Source organism: Lonchura striata, chromosome 1, assembly GCF_046129695.1.
Source record: "Lonchura striata isolate bLonStr1 chromosome 1, bLonStr1.mat, whole genome shotgun sequence".
Classification (NCBI taxonomy): domain Eukaryota; kingdom Metazoa; phylum Chordata; class Aves; order Passeriformes; family Estrildidae; genus Lonchura; species Lonchura striata.
The window spans coordinates 78,364,132-78,389,560 of record NC_134603.1 but is presented as its reverse complement, the minus strand read 5'-3'; positions in this window follow the sequence as shown (position 1 = coordinate 78,389,560).

Here is a 25,429-nt window from a genome sequence, read left to right as displayed (position 1 = left end):
ATGACATCAGGAACCTGGACTGGTGAGTTTTCCTTCCCAGGGAAAATGGCCAAAGGATGTGCCCACGGGCCCCTTGCCCTGGGTTTGAACCTGACTGCAAAAAATCCTTACATCGAAGTTTGGACCCCTGACCGAATGTTGTCCCCACCTCAAATTTGTGCTGCCCTGATAGACCCAAGGGAGCCCTACAAACTGACATCAGGGACCTGGACTGGTTTGTTTTCTTTCCCAGGGAAAATGGCCAAAGGATGTGCTCAGAGGGGCCGCTGGGCGTGGGCTGGAACCTGACTGCCAAATATCCTTATATCGAAGGATGGAGCCCAGACTGAAGTTGTCCCCACCTCAAACTTGTGCTGTCCTGATAGACCCAAGGGAGCCCTACAAACTGACATCAGGAACCTGGACTGGTGAGTTTTCTTTCCCAGGGAAAAAGATCAAAGGACGTGCCCAGGGGGCCCCTGGCCCTGGGCTCCAGCCTGACTTAAAAAGATCCTTATATCGAAGGATGGACCTCATACGGATGCTGTCCCCTCCTCAAACTTGTGCTGCCCTGATAGACCCAAGGGAGCCCTACAAACTGACATCAGCAACCTGGACTGGTGAGTTTCCTTTCCCAGGGAAAATGGCCAAAGGATGTGCCCAGGGGGCCCCTAGCCCTGGGCTGGGCACCTGAGTGCAAAAAATCCTTATATCGAAGGATGGACCCCAGACAGAATGTTGTCTCCACCTCAAAATTGTGCTGCCCTGATAGACCCAAGGGAGCCCTAAAAAATGACATCAGGAACTTGGACTGGTGAGTTATATTTCCCAGGGAAAATGAGCAAAGGATGTGTCCAGGGGGCCCCTGGCTTGGGCTGGGAACCTGACTGCAAAATATCCATATATCGAAGTTTGGACCTCAGACCGAAGTTGTCCCCTCCTCAAAATTGTGCTGCCCTGATAGACCCAAGGGAGCCCTACAAACTGACATCAGGAACCTGGACTGGTGAGTTTTCTTTCCCAGGGAAAATGGCCAAATGATGTGCCCAGGTGCCCCTGGTCCTGGGCTTGGAAACTGACTGCAAAAAATCCATATATCGAAGGATGGACCCCAGACCGAAATTGTCCCTACCTCAAACTTGTGCTGCCCTGATAGACCCAAGGGAGCCCTACAAACTGACATCAGGAACTTGGACTGGTGAGTTTTCTTTCCCAGGGAAAATGGCCAAAGGTTGTGCCCAGAGGGCCCTGGGCGTGGTCTGGAAGCTGACTTCAAAATATCCTTGTATCGAAGGATGGATCGCAGACCGAAGTTGTCCGCACCTCAAACTTGTGCTGCCCTGATAGACCCAAGGGAGCCCTACAAACTGACATCAGCAACCTGGACTGGTGAGTTTTCTTTCCCAGGGGATATGGCCAAATGATGTGCCCAGGGGCCACTGGCCCTGGGTTGGAACCTGACTGCAAAGTATCCTTATATCGAAGGATGGACCCCAGACCGAAGCTGTCCCCACCTCAAACTTGTGCTGCCCTGATAGACCCAAGGGAGCCCTACAAACTGACATCAGGAACCTGGACTGGTGAGTTTTCTTTCCCAGGGAAAATGGCCAAAGGATGTGCCCAGGGGGCCCCTGGCCCTGGGCTCCAGCCTGACTTCAAAAGATCCCTATATCGAAGGATGGACCTCATACGGGTGCTGTCCCCTCCTCAAACTTGTGCTGCCCTGATAGACCCAAGGGAGCCCTACAAACTGACATCAGCAACCTGGACTGGTGAGTTTTCTTTCCCAGGGAAAATGGCCAAAGGATGTGCTCAGAGGGCCCTAGCCCTGGGCTGTGCACCTGACTGCAAAATATCCTTTTATCGAAGTTTGGACCACAGACCGAAAGTTGTTTCCACCTCAAACTTGTGCTGCCCTGATAGACCCAAGGGAGCCCTACAAATTGACATCAGGAACCTGGAATGGTGAGTTTTCTTTCCCAGGAAAATGGCCAAAGGTTGTGCCAAGGGGCCCCTGGCCCTGGTCTGGGCACCTGACTGCAAAATATCCTTATATCGAAGGATGGATCGCAGACCGAAGTTGTCCCCACCTCAAACTTGTGCTGCCCTGATAGACCCAAGGGAGCCCTACAAACTGACATCAGCAACCTGGACTGGTGAGTTTTCTTTCCCAGGGAAAATGGCCAAAGGATGTGCCCAGGGGGCCCCTAGCCCTGGGCTGGGCACCTGAGTGCAAAAAATCCTTATATCGAAGGATGGACCCCAGACAGAATGTTGTCCCCACCTCAAAATTGTGCTGCCCTGATAGACCCAAGGGAGCCCTAAAAAATGACATCAGGAACCTGGACTGGTGAGTTATATTTCCCAGGGATAATGAGCAAAGGATGTGTCCAGGGGGCCCCTGGCTTGGTCTGGGAACCTGACTGCAAAATATCCATATATCGAAGTTTGGACTTCATACCGAAGTTGTCCCCTCCTCAAAATTGTGCTGCCCTGATAGACCCAAGGGAGCCCTACAAAGTGACATCAGGAACCTGGACTGGTGAGTTTTCTTTCCCAGGGAAAATGGCCAAAGGATGTGCCCAGAGGGCCCTGGGCGTGGTCTGGAACCTGAATGCAAAATATCCTTGTATCGAAGGATGGATCGCAGACCGAAGTTGTCCCCATCTCAAACTTGTGCTGCCCTGATAGACCCAAGGGAGCCCTACAAACTGACATCAGGAACCTGGACTGGTGAGTTTTCTTTCCCAGGGAAAATGGCCAAAGGATCTGCGCAGGGGGCCCCTGGGCCTGGGCTGGGAACCTGACTGAAAATAATCCTTATATCGAAGGATGGATCGCAGACGGAAGCTGTCCCCTCCTCAAACTTGTGCTGCCCTGATAGACCCAAGGGAGCCCTACAAACTGACATCAGGAACTTGGACTGGTGAGTTACATTTCCCAGGGAAAATGGCCAAAGGATGTGCCCAGGGGGCCTTTGGCCCTGGGCTTGAACCTGACTGCAAAAAATCCTTATATCGAAGGATGGACCCCAGACCGGAGTTGTCCCCTCCTCAAACTTGTGCTGCCCTGATAGACCCAAGGGAGCCCTACAAACTGACATCAGGAACCTGGACTGGTGAGTTTTCTTTCCCAGGGAAAATGGCCAAAGGATCTGCTCAGGGCGCCCCTGGGCCTGGGCTGGGAACCTGACTGCAAAGTATCCTTATATCGAAGGATGGACCCCAGACCGAAGCTGTCCCCACCTCAAACTTGTGCTGCCCTGATAGACCCAAGGGAGCCCTACAAACTGACATCAGGAACCTGGACTGGTGAGTTTTCTTTCCCAGGGAAAATGGCCAAAGGATGTGCCCACGGGCCCCTGGCTTGGCCTGGGCACCTGACTGCAAAAAATCCTTACATCGAAGTTTGGACCCCTGACCGAATGTTGTCCCCACCTCAAATTTTGCTGCCCTGATAGACCCAAGGGAGCCCTACAAACTGACATCAGGGACCTGGACTGGTTTGTTTTCTTTCCCAGGGAAAATGGCCAAAGGATGTGCCCAGGGGCCGCTGGGCGTGGGCTGGAACCTGACTGCAAAGTATCCTTATATCGAAGGATGGACCCCAGACCGAAGCTGTCCCCACCTCAAACTTGTGCTGCCCTGATAGACCCAAGGGAGCCCTACAAACTGACATCAGGAACCTGGACTGGTGAGTTTTCTTTCCCAGGGAAAATGGCCAAAGGATGTGCCCAGGTGCCCCTGGCCCTGGGCTTGGAACCTGACTTCAAAATATCCTTATATGGAAGGGTGGATCGCAGACCGAAGTTGTCCCCACCTCAAATTTGTGTTGTCCTGATAGGGCCCAGGGAGCCCTACAAACTGACATCAGGAACCTGGACTGGTGAGTTTTCTTTCCCAGGGAAAATGGCCAAAGGATGTGCCCAGGGGGCCCCTAGCCCTGGGCTGGGCACCTGAGTGCAAAATATCCTTATATCGATGTTTGGACCTCAGACCGAAGTTGTCCCCTCCTCAAAATTGTGCTGCCCTGATAGACCCAAGGGAGCCCTACAAACTGACATCAGGAACCTGGACTGGTGAGTTTTCTTTCCCAGGGAAAATGGCCAAAGGATGTGCCCAGGTGCCCCTGGCCCTGGCCTTGGCACCTGACTGCAAAAAATCCATATATCGAAGGATGGACCCCAGACCGAAATCGTCCCTACCTCAAACTTGTACTGCCCTGATAGACCCAAGGGAGCCCTACAAACTGACATCAGCAACCTGGACTGGTGAGTTTTCTTTCCCAGGGAAAATGGCCAAAGGTTGTGCCCAGAGGGCCCTGGGCGTGGTCTGGAACCTGACTGCAAAATATCCTTATATCGAAGGATGGATCGCAGACCGAAGTTGTCCGCACCTCAAACTTGTGCTGCCCTGATAGACCCAAGGGAGCCCTAAAAAACTGACATCAGCAACCTAGACTGGTGAGTTTTATTTCCCAGGGGATATGGACAAATGATGTGCCCAGGGGCCACTGGCCCTGGGCTTGGCACCTGACTGCAAAATATCCTTATATCGAAGGATGGATCCCAGACCGAAGCTGTCCACTCCTCAAACTTGTGCTGCCCTGATAGACCCAAGGGAGCCCTACAAACTGACATCAGCAACCTGGACTGGTGAGTTTTCTTTCCCAGGGAAAATGACCAAAGGATGTGCCAAGGGGCCCCTGGCCCTGGGCTGGAAGCTGACTGCAAAATATCCTTATATCGAAGTTTGGACCCCAGACCGAATGCTGTCCCCACCTCAAATATGTGCTGCCCTGATAGACTGAAGGAAGCCCTACAAACTGACATCAGGAACATGGACTGGAGAGTTTTCTTTCCCAGGGAAAATGTCCAAAGGATGTGCCCAGAGGGCCCTGGCCCTCGGCTGGAACCTGACTGCAAAATATCCATATATCGAAGTTTGGACCTCAGACCGAAGTTGTCCCCTCCTCAAAATTGTGCTGCCCTGATAGACCCAAGGGAGCCCTACAAAGTGACATCAGGAACATGGACTGGTGAGTTTTCTTTCCCAGGGAAAATGGCCAAAGGATTTGCCCAGGTGCCCCTGGCCCTGGCCTTGGCACCTGACTGCAAAAAATCCATATATCGAAGGATGGACCCCAGACTGAAATCGTCCCTACCTGAAACTTGTGCTGCCCTGATAGACCCAAGGGAGCCCTACAAACTGACATCAGGAACATGGACTGGAGAGTTTTCTTTCCCAGGGAAAATGTCCAAAGGATGTGCCCAGAGGGCCCTGGCCCTCGGCTGGAACCTGACTGCAAAAAATCCTTATATCGAAGGATGGACCCCAGACCGAAGTTGTCCCCACCTCAAACTTGTGCTGCCCTGATAGACCCAAGGGAGCCCTACAAACTGACATCAGGAACCTGGACTGGTGAGTTTTCTTTCCCAGGGAAAATGGCCAAAGGATCTGCTCAGGGCGCCCCTGGGCCTGGGCTGGGAACCTGACTGAAAATAATCCTTATATCGAAGGATGGATCCCAGACCGAAGCTGTCCCCTCCTCAAACTTGTGCTGCCCTGATAGACCCAAGGGAGCCCTACAAACTGACATCAGCAACCTGGACTGGTGAGTTTTCCTTCCCAGGGAAAATGGCCAAAGGGTGTGCTTAGGGTGCCCCTGGCCCTGGGCTTGAACCTGACTGCAAAAAATCCTTATATCGAAGGATGGACCCCAGTCTGGACTTGTCCCTTCCTCAAACATGTGCTGTCCTGATAGACCCAAGGGACGCCTACAAACTGACATCAGGAACCTGGACTGGTGAGTTTTCTTTCCCAGGGAAAATGGCCAAAGGATGTGCCCACGGGCCCCTGGCCCTGGGCTGGGCACCTGACTGCACAAAATCCTTATATCGAAGTTTGGACCCCTGACCGAATGTTGTCCCCACCTCAAATTTGTGCTGCCCTGATAGACCCAAGGGAGCCCTACAAACTGACATCAGGGACCTGGACTGGTTTGTTTTCTTTCCCAGGGAAAATGGCCAAAGGATGTGCCCAGGGGCCGCTGTGCGTGGGCTGGAACCTGACTGCCAAATATCCTTATATCGAAGCATGGAGCCCAGACCGAATCTGTCCCCACCTCAAACTTGTGCTGCCCTGATAGACCCAAGGGAGCCCTACAAACTGACATCAGGAACCTGGACTGGTGAGTTTTCTTTCCCAGGGAAAATGGCCAAAGGATGTGCCCAGGTGCCCCTGGCCCTGGGCTTGGCACCTGACTGCAAAATATCCTTATATCGAAGGATGGATCGCAGACCGAAGTTGTCCCCACCTCAAATTTGTGCTGTCCTGATAGGCCCCAGGGAGCCCTACAAACTGACATCAGGAACCTGGACTGGTGAGTTTTCTTTCCCAGGGAAAATGGCCAAAGGATGTGCCCAGGGGGCCCCTGGCCCTGGGCTCCAGCCTGACTTCAAAAGATCCCTATATCGAAGGATGGACCTCATACAGGTGCTGTCCCCTCCTCAAACTTGTGCTGCCCTGATAGACCCAAGGGAGCCCTACAAACTGACATCAGCAACCTGGACTGGTGAGTTTTCTTTCCCAGGGAAAATGGCCTAAGGATGTGCTCAGAGGGCCCTAGCCCTGGGCTGTGCACCTGACTGCAAAATATCCTTTTATCGAACTTTGGACCACAGACCGAATGTTGTCCCCACCTCAAACTTGTGCTGCCCTGATAGACCCAAGGGAGCCCTACAAATTGACATCAGGAACCTGGAATGGTGAGTTTTCTTTCCCAGGGAAAATGGCCAAAGGTTGTGCCAAGGGGCCCCTGGCCCTGGTCTGGGCACCTGACTGCAAAATATCCTTATATCGAAGGATGGATCGCAGACCGAAGTTGTCCCCACCTCAAACTTGTGCTGCCCTGATAGACCCAAGGGAGCCCTACAAAATGACATCAGGAACCTGGACTGGTGAGTTTTCTTTCCCAGGGAAAATGGCCAAAGGATGTGCCCAGGGGGCCCCTAGACCTGGGCTAGGCACCTGACTGCAAAAAATCCTTATATTGAAGAATGGATCACAAAACGAAGTTGTCCCCACCTCAAAATTGTGCTGTCCTGATAGACCCAAGGGAGCCCTAAAAAATGACATCAGGAACCTGGACTGGTGAGTTTTCCTTCCCAGGGAAAATGGCCAAAGGATGTGCCCAGGGGGCCCCTGGCCCTGGGCTTGAACCTGACTGCAAAAAATCCTTATATCGAAGTTTGGACCCCTGACCGAATGTTGTCCCCACCTCAAATTTGTGCTGCCCTGATAGACCCAAGGGAGCCCTACAAACTGACATCAGGGACCTGGACTGGTTTGTTTTCTTTCCCAGGGAAAATGGCCAAAGGATGTGCCCAGGGGCCGCTGGGCGTGGGCTGGAACCTGACTGCCAAATATCCTTATATCGAAGGATGGAGCCCAGACTGAAGTTGTCCCCACCTCAAACTTGTGCTGTCCTGATAGACCCAAGGGAGCCCTACAAACTGACATCAGGAACCTGGACTGGTGAGTTTTCTTTCCCAGGGTAAAAGATCAAAGGACGTGCCCAGGGGGCCCCTGGCCCTGGGCTCCAGCCTGACTTCAAAAGATCCTTATATCGAAGGATGGACCTCATACGGATGCTGTCCCCTCCTCAAACTTGTGCTGCCCTGATAGACCCAAGGGAGCCCTACAAACTGACATCAGCAACCTGGACTGGTGAGTTTTCCTTCCCAGGGAAAACGAGCAAAGGATGTGTCCAGGGGGCCCCTGGCTTGGGCTGGGAACCTGACTGCAAAATATCCATATATCGAAGTTTGGACCTCATACCGAAGTTGTCCCCTCCTCAAAATTGTGCTGCCCTGATAGACCCAAGGGAGCCCTACAAACTGACATCAGGAACCTGGACTGGTGAGTTTTCTTTCCCAGGGAAAATGGCCAAAGGATGTGCCCAGAGGGCCCTGGGCGTGGTCTGGAACCTGAATGCAAAATATCCTTGTATCGAAGGATGGATCGCAGACCGAAGTTGTCCGCACCTCAAACTTGTGCTGCCCTGATAGACCCAAGGGAGCCCTACAAACTGACATCAGCAACCTGGACTGGTGAGTTTTCTTTCCCAGGGGATAAGGCCAGATGATGTGCCCAGGGGCCACTGGCCCTGGGTTGGAACCTGACTGCAAAGTATCCTTATATCGAAGGATGGACCCCAGACCGAATGCTGTCCCCACCTCAAACATGTGCTGCCCTGATAGACAGAAGGGAGCCCTACAAACTGACATCAGGAACATGGACTGGAGAGTTTTCTTTCCCAGGGAAAATGTCCAAAGGATGTGCCCAGAGGGCCCTGGCCCTCGGCTGGAAGCTGACTGCAAAATATCCTTATATCGAAGGATGGACCCCAGACCGAAGTTGTCCCCATCTCAAACTTGTGCTGCCTTGATAGACCCAAGGGAGCCCTACAAACTGACATCAGGAACCTGGACTGGTGAGTTTTCTTTCCCAGGGAAAATGGCCAAAGGATGTGCCCAGGGGGCCCCTGGGCCTGGGCTGGGAACCTGACTGAAAATAATCCTTATATCGAAGGATGGATCGCAGACGGAAGCTGTCCCCTCCTCAAACTTGTGCTGCCCTGATAGACCCAAGGGAGCCCTACAAACTGACATCAGGAACTTGGACTGGTGAGTTATATTTCCCAGGGAAAATGGCCAAAGGATGTGCCCAGGGGGCCCCTGGCCCTGGGCTTGAACCTGACTGCAAAAAATCCTTATATCGAAGGATGGACCCCAGACTGAAGTTGTCCCCTCCTCAAACTTGTGCTGCCCTGATAGACCCAAGGGAGCCCTACAAACTGACATCAGGAACCTGGACTGGTGAGTTTTCTTTCCCAGGGAAAATGGCCAAAGGATGTGCCCACGGGCCCCTGGCTTGGGCTGGGCACCTGACTGCAAAAAATCCTTACATCGAAATTTGGACCCCTGACCGAATGTTGTCCCCACCTCAAAATTGTGCTGCCCTGATAGACCCAAGGGAGCCCTACAAACTGACATCAGGGACCTGGACTGGTGAGTTTTCTTTCCCAGGGAAAATGGCCAAAGGATGTGCCCAGGGGCCGCTGGGCGTGGGCTGGAACCTGACTGCAAAGTATCCTTATATCGAAGGATGGACCCCAGACCGAAGCTGTCCCCACCTCAAACTTGTGCTGCCCTGATAGACCCAAGGGAGCTCTACAAACTGACATCAGCAACCTGGACTGGTGAGTTTTCTTTCCCAGGGAAAAAGGCCAAAGGATGTGCCCAGGGGGCCCCTAGCCCTGGGCTGGGCACCTGAGTGCAAAAAATCCATATATCGAAGGATGGACCCCAGACAGAATGTTGTCCCCACCTCAAAATTGTGCTGCCCTGATAGACCCAAGGGAGCCCTAAAAAATGACATCAGGAACTTGGACTGGTGAGTTTTCTTTCCCAGGGAAAATGGCCAAAGGATGTGTCCAGGGGGCCCCTGGCTTGGGCTGGGAACCTGACTGCAAAATATCCATATATCGAAGTTTGGACCTCAGACCGAAGTTGTCCCCTCCTCAAAATTGTGCTGCCCTGATAGACCCAAGGGAGCCCTACAAACTGACATCAGGAACCTGGACTGGTGAGTTTTCTTTCCCAGGGAAAATGGCCAAAGGATGTGCCCAGGTGCCCCTGGCCCTGGGCTTGGAAACTGACTGCAAAAAATCCATATATCGAAGGATGGACCCCAGACCGAAATTGTCCCTACCTCAAACTTGTGCTGCCCTGATAGACCCAAGGGAGCCCTACAAACTGACATCAGGAACTTGGACTGGTGAGTTTTATTTCCCAGGGAAAATGGCCAAAGGTTGTGCCCAGAGGGCCCTGGGCGTGGTCTGGAACCTGACTGCAAAATATCCTTGTATCGAAGGATGGATCGCAGACCGAAGTTGTCCGCACCTCAAACTTGTGCTGCCCTGATAGACCCAAGGGAGCCCTACAAACTGACATCAGCAACCTGGACTGGTGAGTTTTCTTTCCCAGGGGATATGGCCAAATGATGTGCCCAGGGGCCACTGGCCCTGGGTTGGAACCTGACTGCAAAATATCCTTATATCGAAGGATGGACCCCAGACCGAAGCTGTCCCCACCTCAAACTTGTGCTGCCCTGATAGACCCAAGGGAGCCCTACAAACTGACATCAGGAACCTGGACTGGTGAGTTTTCTTTCCCAGGGAAAATGGCCAAAGGATGTGCCCAGGGGGCCCCTGGCCCTGGGCTCCAGCCTGACTTCAAAAGATCCCTATATCGAAGGATGGACCTCATACGGGTGCTGTCCCCTCCTCAAACTTGTGCTGCCCTGATAGACCCAAGGGAGCCCTACAAACTGACATCAGCAACCTGGACTGGTGAGTTTTCTTTCCCAGGGAAAATGGCCAAAGGATGTGCTCAGAGGGCCCTAGCCCTGGGCTGTGCACCTGACTGCAAAATATCCTTTTATCGAAGTTTGGACCACAGACCGAAAGTTGTTTCCACCTCAAACTTGTGCTGCCCTGATAGACCCAAGGGAGCCCTACAAATTGACATCAGGAACCTGGAATGGTGAGTTTTCTTTCCCAGGAAAATGGCCAAAGGTTGTGCCAAGGGGCCCCTGGCCCTGGTCTGGGCACCTGACTGCAAAATATCCTTATATCGAAGGATGGATCGCAGACCGAAGTTGTCCCCACCTCAAACTTGTGCTGCCCTGATAGACCCAAGGGAGCCCTACAAACTGACATCAGCAACCTGGACTGGTGAGTTTTCTTTCCCAGGGAAAATGGCCAAAGGATGTGCCCAGGGGGCCCCTAGACCTGGGCTGGGCACCTGACTGTAAAAAATCCTTTTATTGAAGAATGGATCACAAAACGAAGTTGTCCCCACCTCAAAATTGTGCTGTCCTGATAGACCCAAGGGAGCCCTAAAAAATGACATCAGGAACCTGGACTGGTGAGTTTTCCTTCCCAGGGAAAATGGCCAAAGGATGTGCCCAGGGGGCCCCTGGCCCTGGGCTTGAACCTGACTGCAAAAAATCCTTATATCGAAGTTTGGACCCCTGACCGAATGTTGTCCCCACCTCAAATTTGTGCTGCCCTGATAGACCCAAGGGAGCCCTACAAACTGACATCAGGGACCTGGACTGGTTTGTTTTCTTTCCCAGGGAAAATGGCCAAAGGATGTGCCCAGGGGCCGCTGGGCGTGGGCTGGAACCTGACTGCCAAATATCCTTATATCGAAGGATGGAGCCCAGACTGAAGTTGTCCCCACCTCAAACTTGTGCTGTCCTGATAGACCCAAGGGAGCCCTACAAACTGACATCAGGAACCTGGACTGGTGAGTTTTCTTTCCCAGGGAAAAAGATCAAAGGACGTGCCCAGGGGGCCCCTGGCCCTGGGCTCCAGCCTGACTTCAAAAGATCCTTATATCGAAGGATGGACCTCATACGGATGCTGTCCCCTCCTCAAACTTGTGCTGCCCTGATAGACCCAAGGGAGCCCTACAAACTGACATCAGCAACCTGGACTGGTGAGTTTTCTTTCCCAGGGAAAATGGCCAAAGGATGTGCCCAGGGGGCCCCTAGCCCTGGGCTGGGCACCTGAGTGCAAAAAATCCTTATATCGAAGGATGGACCCCAGACAGAATGTTGTCCCCACCTCAAATTTGTGCTGCCCTGATAGACCCAAGGGAGCCCTAAAAAATGACATCAGGAACCTGGACTGGTGAGTTATATTTCCCAGGGAAAATGAGCAAAGGATGTGTCCAGGGGGCCCCTGGCTTGGGCTGGGAACCTGACTGCAAAATATCCATATATCGAAGTTTGGACTTCATACCGAAGTTGTCCCCTCCTCAAAATTGTGCTGCCCTGATAGACCCAAGGGAGCCCTACAAAGTGACATCAGGAACCTGGAGTGGTGAGTTTTCTTTCCCAGGGAAAATGGCCAAAGGATGTGCCCAGAGGGCCCTGGGCGTGGTCTGGAACCTGAATGCAAAATATCCTTGTATCGAAGGATGGATCGCAGACCGAAGTTGTCCCCATCTCAAACTTGTGCTGCCCTGATAGACCCAAGGGAGCCCTACAAACTGACATCAGAAACCTGGACTGGTGAGTTTTCTTTCCCAGGGAAAATGGCCAAAGGATGTGCCCACGGGCCCCTGGCTTGGGCTGGGCACCTGACTGCAAAAAATCCTTACATCGAAGTTTGGACCCCTGACCGAATGTTGTCCCCACCTCAAATTTGTGCTGCCCTGATAGACCCAAGGGAGCCCTACAAACTGACATCAGGGACCTGGACTGGTTTGTTTTCTTTCCCAGGGAAAATGGCCAAAGGATGTGCCCAGGGGCCGCTGGGCGTGGGCTGGAACCTGACTGCAAAGTATCCTTATATCGAAGGATGGACCCCAGACCGAAGCTGTCCCCACCTCAAACTTGTGCTGCCCTGATAGACCCAAGGGAGCCCTACAAACTGACATCAGGAACCTGGACTGGTGAGTTTTCTTTCCCAGGGAAAATGGCCAAAGGATGTGCCCAGGTGCCCCTGGCCCTGGGCTTGGCACCTGACTTCAAAATATCCTTATATGGAAGGGTGGATCGCAGACCGAAGTTGTCCCCACCTCAAATTTGTGCTGTCCTGATAGGCCCCAGGGAGCCCTAAAAAATGACATCAGGAACCTGGACTGGTCAGTTTTCCTTCCCAGGGAAAATGGCCAAAGGATGTGCCCAGGGGGCCCCTGGCCCTGGGCTTGAACCTGACTGCAAAAAATCCTTATATCGAAGTTTGGACCCCTGACCAAATGTTGTCCCCACCTCAAATTTGTGCTGCCCTGATAGACCCAAGGGAGCCCTACAAACTGACATCAGGGACCTGGACTGGTTTGTTTTCTTTCCCAGGGAAAATGGCCAAAGGATGTGCCCAGGGGCCGCTGGGCGTGGGCTGGAACCTGACTGCCAAATATCCTTATATCGAAGGATGGAGCCCAGACTGAAGTTGTCCCCACCTCAAACTTGTGCTGTCCTGATAGACCCAAGGGAGCCCTACAAACTGACATCAGGAACCTGGACTGGTGAGTTTTCTTTCCCAGGGAAAAAGGTCAAAGGACGTGCCCAGGGGGCCCCTGGCCCTGGGCTCCAGCCTGACTTCAAAAGATCCTTATATCGAAGGATGGACCTCATACAGATGCTGTCCCCTCCTCAAACTTGTGCTGCCCTGATAGACCCAAGGGAGCCCTACAAACTGACATCAGCAACCTGGACTGGTGAGTTTTCTTTCCCAGGGAAAATGGCCAAAGGATGTGCCCAGGGGGCCCCTAGCCCTGGGCTGGGCACCTGAGTGCAAAAAATCCTTATATCGAAGGATGGACCCCAGACAGAATGTTGTCCCCACCTCAAAATTGTGCTGCCCTGATAGACCCAAGGGAGCCCTAAAAAATGACATCAGGAACCTGGACTGGTGAGTTATATTTCCCAGGGAAAATGGCCAAAGGATGTGCCCAGGGGGCCCCTGGCCCTGGGCTTGAACCTGACTGCAAAAAATCCTTATATCGAAGGATGGACCCCAGACTGGAGTTGTCCCCTCCTCAAACTTGTGCTGCCCTGATAGACCCAAGGGAGCCCTACAAACTGACATCAGGAACCTGGACTGGTGAGTTTTCTTTCCCAGGGAAAATGGCCAAAGGATGTGCCCACGGGCCCCTGGCTTGGGCTGGGCACCTGACTGCAAAAAATCCTTACATCGAAGATTGGACCCCTGACCGAATGTTGTCCCCACCTCAAATTTGTGCTGCCCTGATAGACCCAAGGGAGCCCTACAAACTGACATCAGGGACCTGGACTGGTTTGTTTTCTTTCCCAGGGAAAATGGCCAAAGGATGTGCCCAGGGGCCGCTGGGCGTGGGCTGGAACCTGACTGCAAAGTATCCTTATATCGAAGGATGGACCCCAGACCGAAGCTGTCCCCACCTCAAACTTGTGCTGCCCTGATAGACCCAAGGGAGCCCTACAAACTGACATCAGGAACCTGGACTGGTGAGTTTTCTTTCCCAGGGAAAATGGCCAAAGGATGTGCCCAGGTGCCCCTGGCCCTGGGCTTGGCACCTGACTTCAAAATATCCTTATATGGAAGGGTGGATCGCAGACCGAAGTTGTCCCCACCTCAAATTTGTGCTGTCCTGATAGGCCCCAGGGAGCCCTACAAACTGACATCAGGAACCTGGACTGGTGAGTTTTCTTTCCCAGGGAAAATGGCCAAAGGATGTGCCCAGGGGGCCCCTAGCCCTGGGCTGGGCACCTGAGTGCAAAATATCCTTATATCGAAGTTTGGACCCCAGACCGAATGCTGTCCCCACCTGAAATATGTGCTGCCCTGATAGACTGAAGGAAGCCCTACAAACTGACATCAGGAACATGGACTGGAGAGTTTTCTTTCCCAGGGAAAATGTCCAAACGATGTGCCCAGAGGGCCCTGGCCCTCGGCTGGTACCTGACTGCAAAATATCCATATATCGAAGTTTGGACCTCAGACCGAAGTTGTCCCCTCCTCAAAATTGTGCTGCCCTGATAGACCCAAGGGAGCCCTACAAAGTGACATCAGGAACATGGACTGGAGAGTTTTCTTTCCCAGGGAAAATGTCCAAAGGATGTGCCCAGAGGGCCCTGGCCCTCGGCTGGAACCTGACTGCAAAAAATCCTTATATCGAAGGATGGACCCCAGACCGAAGTTGTCCCCACCTCAAACTTGTGCTGCCCTGATAGACCCAAGGGAGCCCTACAAACTGACATCAGGAACCTGGACTGGTGAGTTTTCTTTCCCAGGGAAAATGGCCAAAGGATCTGCTCAGGGCGCCCCTGGGCCTGGGCTGGGAACCTGACTGAAAATAATCCTTATATCGAAGGATGGATCCCAGACCGAAGCTGTCCCCTCCTCAAACTTGTGCTGCCCTGATAGACCCAAGGGAGCCCTACAAACTGACATCAGGAACCTGGACTGGTGAGTTTTCCTTCCCAGGGAAAATGGCCAAAGGATGTGCCCAGGTGCCCCTGGCCCTGGGCTTGGCACCTGACTTCAAAATATCCTTATATGGAAGGGTGGATCGCAGACCGAAGTTGTCCCCACCTCAAATTTGTGCTGTCCTGATAGGCCCCAGGGAGCCCTACAAACTGACATCAGCAACCTGGACTGGTGAGTTTTCTTTCCCAGGGAAAATGGCCAAAGGATGTGCCCAGGGGGCCCCTAGCCCTGGGCTGGGCACCTGAGTGCAAAATATCCTTATATCGAAGTTTGGACCTCAGACCGAAGTTGTCCCCTCCTCAAAATTGTGCTGTCCTGATAGACCCAAGGGAGCCCTACAAAGTGACATCAGGAACCTGGACTGGTGAGTTTTCTTTCCCATGGAAAATGGCCAAAGGATGTGCCCAGGTGCCCCTGGCCCTGGCCTTGGCACCTGACTGCAAAAAATCCATATATCGAAGGATGGACCCCAGACCGAAATCGTCCCTACCTCAAACTTGTGCTGCCCTGATAGACCCAAGGGAGCCCTACAAACTGACATCAGGAACTTGGACTGGTGAGTTTTCTTTCCCAGGGAAAATGGCCAAAGGTTGTGCCCAGAGGGCCCTGGGCGTGGTCTGGAACCTGACTGCAAAATATCCTTATATCGAAGGATGGATCGCAGACCGAAGTTGTCCGCACCTCAAACTTGTGCTGCCCTGATAGACCCAAGGGAGCCCTACAAACTGACATCAGCAACCTGGACTGGTGAGTTTTCTTTCCCAGGGGATATGGCCAAATGATGTGCCCAGGGGCTACTGGCCCTGGGCTTGGCACCTGACTGCAAAATATCCTTATATCGAAGGATGGATCCCAGACCGAAGCTGTCCACTCCTCAAACTTGTGCTGCCCTGATAGATCCAAGGGAGCCCTACAAACTGACATCAGCAACCTGGACTGGTGAGTTTTCCTTCCCAGGGAAAATGACCAAAGGATGTGCCAAGGGGCCCCTGGCCCTGGGCTCGAAGCTGACTGCAAAATATCCTTATATCGAAGTTTGGACCCCAGACCGAATGCTGTCCCCACCTCAAATATATGCTGCCCTGATAGACTGAAGGAAGCCCTACAAACTGACATCAGGAACATGGACTGGAGAGTTTTCTTTCCCAGGGAAAATGTCCAAAGGATGTGCCCAGAGGGCCCTGGCCCTCGGCTGGAACCTGACTGCAAAATATCCATATATCGAAGTTTGGACCTCAGACCGAAGTTGTCCCCTCCTCAAAATTGTGCTGCCCTGATAGACCCAAGGGAGCCCTACAAAGTGACATCAGGAACCTGGACTGGTGAGTTTTCTTTCCCAGGGAAAATGGCCAAAGGATGTGCCCAGGTGCCCCTGGCCCTGGCCTTGGCACCTGACTGCAAAAAATCCATATATCGAAGGATGGACCCCAGACTGAAATTGTCCCTACCTGAAACTTGTGCTGCCCTGATAGACCCAAGGGAGCCCTACAAACTGACATCAGGAACATGGACTGGAGAGTTTTCTTTCCCAGGGAAAATGTCCAAAGGATGTGCCCTGAGGGCCCTGGCCCTCGGCTGGAACCTGACTGCAAAAAATCCTTATATCGAAGGATGGACCCCAGACCGAAGTTGTCCCCACCTCAAACTTGTGCTGCCCTGATAGACCCAAGGGAGCCCTACAAACTGACATCAGGAACCTGGACTGGTGAGTTTTCTTTCCCAGGGAAAATGGCCAAAGGATCTGCTCAGGGCGCCCCTGGGCCTGGGCTGGGAACCTGACTGAAAATAATCCTTATATCGAAGGATGGATCCCAGACCGAAGCTGTCCCCTCCTCAAACTTGTGCTGCCCTGATAGAACCAAGGGAGCCCTACAAACTGACATCAGCAACCTGGACTGGTGAGTTTTCCTTCCCAGGGTAAATGGCCAAAGGTTGTGCTCAGGGTGCCCCTGGCCCTGGGCTTGAACCTGACTGCAAAAAATCCTTATATCGAAGGATGGACCCCAGTCTGGACTTGTCCCCTCCTCAAACATGTGCTGTCCTGATAGACCCAAGGGAGGCCTACAAACTGACATCAGGAACCTGGACTGGGGAGTTTTCTTTCCCAGGGAAAATGGCCAAAGGATGTGCCCAGGGGCCGCTGTGCGTGGGATGGAACCTGACTTCCAAATATCCTTATATCGAAGGATGGAGCCCAGACCGAATCTGTCCCCACCTCAAACTTGTGCTGCCCTGATAGACCCAAGGGAGCCCTACAAACTGACATCAGGGACCTGGACTGGTTTGTTTTCTTTCCCAGGGAAAATGGCCAAAGGATGTGCCCAGGGGCCGCTGTGCGTGGGCTGGAACCTGACTGCCAAATATCCTTATATCGAAGGATGGAGCCCAGACCGAATCTGTCCCCACCTCAAACTTGTGCTGCCCTGATAGACCCAAGGGAGCCCTACAAACTGACATCAGGAACCTGGACTGGTGAGTTTTCTTTCCCAGGGAAAATGGCCAAAGGATGTGCCCAGGTGCCCCTGGCCCTGGGCTTGGCACCTGACTGCAAAATATCCTTATATCGAAGGATGGATCGCAGACCGAAAGTTGTCCCCACCTCAAATTTGTGCTGTCCTGATAGGCCCCAGGGAGCCCTACAAACTGACATCAGGAACCTGGACTGGTGAGTTTTCTTTCCCAGGGAAAATGGCCAAAGGATGTGCCCAGGGGGCCCCTGGCCCTGGGCTCCAGCCTGACTTCAAAAGATCCCTATATCGAAGGATGGACCTCATACGGGTGCTGTCCCCTCCTCAAACTTCTGCTGCCCTGATAGACCCAAGGGAGCCCTACAAACTGACATCAGCAACCTGGACTGGTGAGTTTTCTTTCCCAGGGAAAATGGCCTAAGGATGTGCTCAGAGGGCCCTAGCCCTGGGCTGTGCACCTGACTGCAAAATATCCTTTTATCGAACTTTGGACCACAGACCGAATGTTGTCCCCACCTCAAACTTGTGCTGCCCTGATAGACCCAAGGGAGCCCTACAAATTGACATCAGGAACCTGGAATGGTGAGTTTTCTTTCCCAGGGAAAATGGCCAAAGGTTGTGCCAAGGGGCCCCTGGCCCTGGTCTGGGCACCTGACTGCAAAATATCCTTATATCGAAGGATGGATCGCAGACCGAAGTTGTCCCCACCTCAAACTTGTGCTGCCCTGATAGACCCAAGGGAGCCCTACAAACTGACATCAGCAACCTGGACTGGTGAGTTTTCTTTCCCAGGGAAAATGGCCAAAGGATGTGCCCAGGGGGCCCCTAGACCTGGGCTGGGCACCTGACTGCAAAAAATCCTTATATTGAAGAATGGATCACAAAACGAAGTTGTCCCCACCTCAAAATTGTGCTGTCCTGATAGACCCAAGGGAGCCCTAAAAAATGACATCAGGAACCTGGACTGGTGAGTTTTCCTTCCCAGGGAAAATGGCCAAAGGATGTGCCCAGGGGGCCCCTGGCCCTGGGCTTGAACCTGACTGCAAAAAATCCTTATATCGAAGTTTGGACCCCTGACCGAATGTTGTCCCCACCTCAAATTTGTGCTGCCCTGATAGACCCAAGGGAGCCCTACAAACTGACATCAGGGACCTGGACTGGTTTGTTTTCTTTCCCAGGGAAAATGGCCAAAGGATGTGCCCAGGGGCCGCTGGGCGTGGGCTGGAACCTGACTGCCAAATATCCTTATATCGAAGGATGGAGCCCAGACTGAAGTTGTCCCCACCTCAAACTTGTGCTGTCCTGATAGACCCAAGGGAGCCCTACAAACTGACATCAGGAACCTGGACTGGTGAGTTTTCTTTCCCAGGGAAAAAGGTCAAAGGACGTGCCCAGGGGGCCCCTGGCCCTGGGCTCCAGCCTGACTTCAAAAGATCCTTATATCGAAGGATGGACCTCATACAGATGCTGTCCCCTCCTCAAACTTGTGCTGCCCTGATAGACCCAAGGGAGCCCTACAAACTGACATCAGCAACCTGGACTGGTGAGTTTACTTTCCCAGGGAAAATGGCCAAAGGATGTGCCCAGGGGGCCCCTAGCCCTGGGCTGGGCACCTGAGTGCAAAAAATCCTTATATCGAAGGATGGACCCCAGACAGAATGTTGTCCCCACCTCAAAATTGTGCTGCCCTGATAGACCCAAGGGAGCCCTAAAAAATGACATCAGGAACCTGGACTGGTGAGTTATATTTCCCAGGGAAAATGAGCAAAGGATGTGTCCAGGGGGCCCCTGGCTTGGGCTGGGAACCTGACTGCAAAATATCCATATATCGAAATTTGGACCTCATACCGAAGTTGTCCCCTCCTCAAAATTGTGCTGCCCTGATAGACCCAAGGGAGCCCTACAAACTGACATCAGGAACCTGGACTGGTGAGTTTTCTTTCCCAGGGAAAATGGCCAAAGGATGTGCCCAGAGGGCCCTGGGCGTGGTCTGGAACCTGAATGCAAAATATCCTTGTATCGAAGGATGGATCGCAGACCGAAGTTGTCCGCACCTCAAACTTGTGCTGCCCTGATAGACCCAAGAGAGTCCTACAAACTGACATCAGCAACCTGGACTGGTGAGTTTTCTTTCCCAGGGGATAAGGCCAGATGATGTGCCCAGGGGCCACTGGCCCTGGGTTGGAACCTGACTGCAAAGTATCCTTATATCGAAGGATGGACCCCAGACCGAAGGCTGTCCCCACCTCAAACATGTGCTGCCCTGATAGACAGAAGGGAGCCCTACAAACTGACATCAGGAACATGGACTGGAGAGTTTTCTTTCCCAGGGAAAATGTCCAAAGGATGTGCCCAGAGGGCCCTGGCCCTCGGCTGGAACCTGACTGCAAAATATCCTTATATCGAAGGATGGACCCCAGACCGAAGTTGTCCCCATCTCAAACTTGTGCTGCCCTGATAGACCCAAGGGAGCCCTACAAACTGACATCAGGAACCTGGACTGGTGAGTTTTCTTTCCCAGGGAAAATGGCCAAAGGATCTGCGCAGGGGGCCCCTGGGCCTGGGCTGGGAACCTGACTGAAAATAATCCTTATATCGAAGGATGGATCGCAGACGGAAGCTGTCCCCTCCTCAAACTTGTGCTGCCCTGATAGACCCAAGGGAGCCCTACAAACTGACATCAGGAACTTGGACTGGTGAGTTATATTTCCCAGGGAAAATGGCCAAAGGATGTGCCCAGGGGGCCCCTGGCCCTGGGCTTGAACCTGACTGCAAAAAATCCTTATATCGAAGGATGGACCCCAGACTGGAGTTGTCCCCTCCTCAACTTGTGCTGCCCTGATAGACCCAAGGGAGCCCTACAAACTGACATCAGGAACCTGGACTGGTGAGTTTTCTTTCCCAGGGAAAATGGCCAAAGGATGTGCCCACGGGCCCCTGGCTTGGGCTGGGCACCTGACTGCAAAAAATCCTTACATCGAAGTTTGGACCCCTGACCGAATGTTGTCCCCACCTCAAATTTGTGCTGCCCTGATAGACCCAAGGGAGCCCTACAAACTGACATCAGGGACCTGGACTGGTTTGTTTTCTTTCCCAGGGAAAATGGCCAAAGGATGTGCCCAGGGGCCGCTGGGCGTGGGCTGGAACCTGACTGCAAAGTATCCTTATATCGAAGGATGGACCCCAGACCGAAGCTGTCCCCACCTCAAACTTGTGCTGCCCTGATAGACCCAAGGGAGCCCTACAAACTGACATCAGGAACCTGGACTGGTGAGTTTTCTTTCCCAGGGAAAATGGCCAAAGGATGTGCCCAGGTGCCCCTGGCCCTGGGCTTGGCACCTGACTTCAAAATATCCTTATATGGAAGGGTGGATCGCAGACCGAAGTTGTCCCCACCTCAAATTTGTGCTGTCCTGATAGGCCCCAGGGAGCCCTACAAACTGACATCAGGAACCTGGACTGGTGAGTTTTCTTTCCCAGGGAAAATGGCCAAAGGATGTGCCCAGGGGGCCCCTAGCCCTGGGCTGGGCACCTGAGTGCAAAATATCCTTATATCAAAGTTTGGACCTCAGACCGAAGTTGTCCCCTCCTCAAAATTGTGCTGTCCTGATAGACCCAAGGGAGCCCTACAAAGTGACATCAGGAACCTGGACTGGTGAGTTTTCTTTCCCAGGGAAAATGGCCAAAGGATGTGCCCAGGTGCCCCTGGCCCTGGCCTTGGCACCTGACTGCAAAAAATCCATATATCGAAGGATGGACCCCAGACCGAAATCGTCCCTACCTCAAACTTGTGCTGCCCTGATAGACCCAAGGGAGCCCTACAAACTGACATCAGGAACTTGGACTGGTGAGTTTTCTTTCCCAGGGAAAATGGCCAAAGGTTGTGCCCAGAGGGCCCTGGGCGTGGTCTGGAACCTGACTGCAAAATATCCTTATATCGAAGGATGGATCGCAGACCGAAGTTGTCCGCACCTCAAACTTGTGCTGCCCTGATAGACCCAAGGGAGCCCTACAAACTGACATCAGCAACCTAGACTGGTGAGTTTTATTTCCCAGGGGATATGGCCAAATGATGTGCCCAGGGGCCACTGGCCCTGGGCTTGGCACCTGACTGCAAAATATCCTTATATCGAAGGATGGATCCCAGACCGAAGCTGTCCACTCCTCAAACTTGTGCTGCCCTGATAGACCCAAGGGAGCCCTACAAACTGACATCAGCAACCTGGACTGGTGAGTTTTCTTTCCCAGGGAAAATGACCAAAGGATGTGCCAAGGGGCCCCTGGCCCTGGGCTGGAAGCTGACTGCAAAATATACTTATATCGAAGTTTGGACCCCAGACCGAATGCTGTCCCCACCTGAAATATGTGCTGCCCTGATAGACTGAAGGAAGCCCTACAAACTGACATCAGGAACATGGACTGGAGAGTTTTCTTTCCCAGGGAAAATGTCCAAACGATGTGCCCAGAGGGCCCTGGCCCTCGGCTGGTACCTGACTGCAAAATATCCATATATCGAAGTTTGGACCTCAGACCGAAGTTGTCCCCTCCTCAAAATTGTGCTGCCCTGATAGACCCAAGGGAGCTCTACAAAGTGACATCAGGAACATGGACTGGAGAGTTTTCTTTCCCAGGGAAAATGTCCAAAGGATGTGCCCAGAGGGCCCTGGCCCTCGGCTGGAACCTGACTGCAAAAAATCCTTATATCGAAGGATGGACCCCAGACCGAAGTTGTCCCCACCTCAAACTTGTGCTGCCCTGATAGACCCAAGGGAGCCCTACAAACTGACATCAGGAACCTGGACTGGTGAGTTTTCTTTCCCAGGGAAAATGGCCAAAGGATCTGCTCAGGGCGCCCCTGGGCCTGGGCTGGGAACCTGACTGAAAATAATCCTTATATCGAAGGATGGATCCCAGACCGAAGCTGTCCCCTCCTCAAACTTGTGCTGCCCTGATAGACCCAAGGGAGCCCTACAAACTGACATCAGGAACCTGGACTGGTGAGTTTTCCTTCCCAGGGAAAATGGCCAAAGGATGTGCCCAGGTGCCCCTGGCCCTGGGCTTGGCACCTGACTTCAAAATATCCTTATATGGAAGGGTGGATCGCAGACCGAAGTTGTCCCCACCTCAAATTTGTGCTGTCCTGATAGGCCCAAGGGAGCCCTACAAACTGACATCAGGAACCTGGACTGGTAAGTTTTCTTTCCCAGGGAAAATGGCCAAAGGATGTGCCCAGGGGGCCCCTAGCCCTGGGCTGGGCACCTGAGTGCAAAATATCCTTATATCGAAGTTTGGACCTCAGACCGAAGTTGTCCCCTCCTCAAAATTGTGCTGTCCTGATAGACCCAAGGGAGCCCTACAAAGTGACATCAGGAACCTGGACTGGTGAGTTTTCTTTCCCATGGAAAATGGCCAAACATGTGCCCAGGTGCCCCTGGCCCTGGCCTTGGCACCTGACTGCAAAAAATCCATATATCGAAGGATGGACCCCAGACCGAAATCGTCCCTACCTCAAACTTGTGCTGCCCTGATAGACCCAAGGGAGCCCTACAAACTGACATCAGGAACTTGGACTGGTGAGTTTTCTTTCCCAGGGAAAATGGCCAAAGGTTGTGCCCAGAGGGCCCTGGGCGTGGTCTGGAACCTGACTGCAAAATATCCTTATATCGAAGGATGGATCGCAGACCAAAGTTGTCCGCACCTCAAACTTGTGCTGCCCTGATAGACCCAAGGGAGCCCTACAAACTGACATCAGCAACCTAGACTGGTGAGTTTTATTTCCCAGGGGATATGGCCAAAGGATGTGCCAAGGTGCCCCTGGCCCTGGCCTTGGCACCTGACTGCAAAAAATCCATATATCGAAGGATGGACCCCAGACTGAAATCGTCCCTACCTCAAACTTGTGCTGCCCTGATAGACCCAAGGGAGCCCTACAAACTGACATCAGGAACATGGACTGGAGAGTTTTCTTTCCCAGGGAAAATGTCCAAAGGATGTGACCAGAGGGCCCTGGCCCTCGGCTGGAACCTGACTGCAAAAAATCCTTATATCGAAGGATGGACCCCAGACCGAAGTTGTCCCCACCTCAAACTTGTGCTGCCCTGATAGACCCAAGGGAGCCCTACAAACTGACATCAGGAACCTGGACTGGTGAGTTTTCTTTCCCAGGGAAAATGGCCAAAGGATCTGCGCAGGGCGCCCCTGGGCCTGGGCTGGGAACCTGACTGAAAATAATCCTTATATCGAAGGATGGATCCCAGACCGAAGCTGTCCCCTCCTCAAACTTGTGCTGCCCTGATAGACCCAAGGGAGCCCTACAAACTGACATCAGGAACCTGGACTGGTGAGTTTTCCTTCCCAGGGAAAATGGCCAAAGTGTGTGCTTAGGGGGCCCCTGGCCCTGGGCTTGAACCTGACTGCAAAAAATCCTTATATCGAAGGATGGACCCCAGTCTGGACTTGTCCCCTCCTCAAACATGTGCTGTCCTGATAGACCCAAGGGAGCACTACAAACTGACATCAGGGACCTGGACTGGTTTGTTTTCTTTCCCAGGGAAAATGGCCAAAGGATGTGCCCAGGGGCCGCTGGGCGTGGGCTGGAACCTGACTGCCAAATATCCTTATATCGAAGGATGGAGCCCAGACTGAAGTTGTCCCCACCTCAAACTTGTGCTGTCCTGATAGACCCAAGGGAGCCCTACAAACTGACACCAGGAACCTGGACTGGTGAGTTTTCTTTCCCAGGGAAAATGGCCAAAGGATGTGCCCAGGGGGCCCCTAGCCCTGGGCTGGGCACCTGAGTGCAAAAAATCCTTATATTGAAGGATGGACCCCAGACAGAATGTTGTCCCCACCTCAAAATTGTGCTGCCCTGATAGACCCAAGGGAGCCCTAAAAAATGACATCAGGAACCTGGACTGGTGAGTTATATTTCCCAGGGAAAATGAGCAAAGGATGTGTCCAGGGGGCCCCTGGCTTCGGCTGGGAACCTGACTGCAAAATATCCATATATCGAAGTTTGGACTTCATACCGAAGTTGTCCCCTCCTCAAAATTGTGCTGCCCTGATAGACCCAAGGGAGCCCTACAAAGTGACATCAGGAACCTGGACTGGTGAGTTTTCTTTCCCAGGGAAAATGGCCAAAGGATGTGCCCAGAGGGCCCTGGGCGTGGTCTGGAACCTGAATGCAAAATATCCTTGTATCGAAGGATGGATCGCAGACCGAAGTTGTCCCCATCTCAAACTTGTGCTGCCCTGATAGACCCAAGGGAGCCCTACAAACTGACATCAGGAACCTGGACTGGTGAGTTTTCTTTCCCAGGGAAAATGGCCAAAGGATCTGCGCAGGGGGCCCCTGGGCCTGGGCTGGGAACCTGACTGAAAATAATCCTTATATCGAAGGATGGATCGCAGACGGAAGCTGTCCCCTCCTCAAACTTGTGCTGCCCTGATAGACCCAAGGGAGCCCTACAAACTGACATCAGGAACTTGGACTGTTGAGTTACATTTCCCAGGGAAAATGGCCAAAGGATGTGCCCAGGGGGCCTTTGGCCCTGGGCTTGAACCTGACTGCAAAAAATCCTTATATCGAAGGATGGACCCCTGACCGAATGCTGTCCCCACCTCAAATATGTGCTGCCCTGATAGACTGAAGGAAGCCCTACAAACTGACATCAGGAACATGGACTGGAGAGTTTTCTTTCCCAGGGAAAATGTCCAAACGATGTGCCCAGAGGGCCCTGGCCCTCGGCTGGTACCTGACTGCAAAATATCCATATATCGAAGTTTGGACCTCAGACCGAAGTTGTCCCCTCCTCAAAATTGTGCTGCCCTGATAGACCCAAGGGAGCCCTACAAAGTGACATCAGGAACCTGGACTGGTGAGTTTTCTTTCCCAGGGAAAATGGCCAAAGGATGTGCCAAGGTGCCCCTGGCCCTGG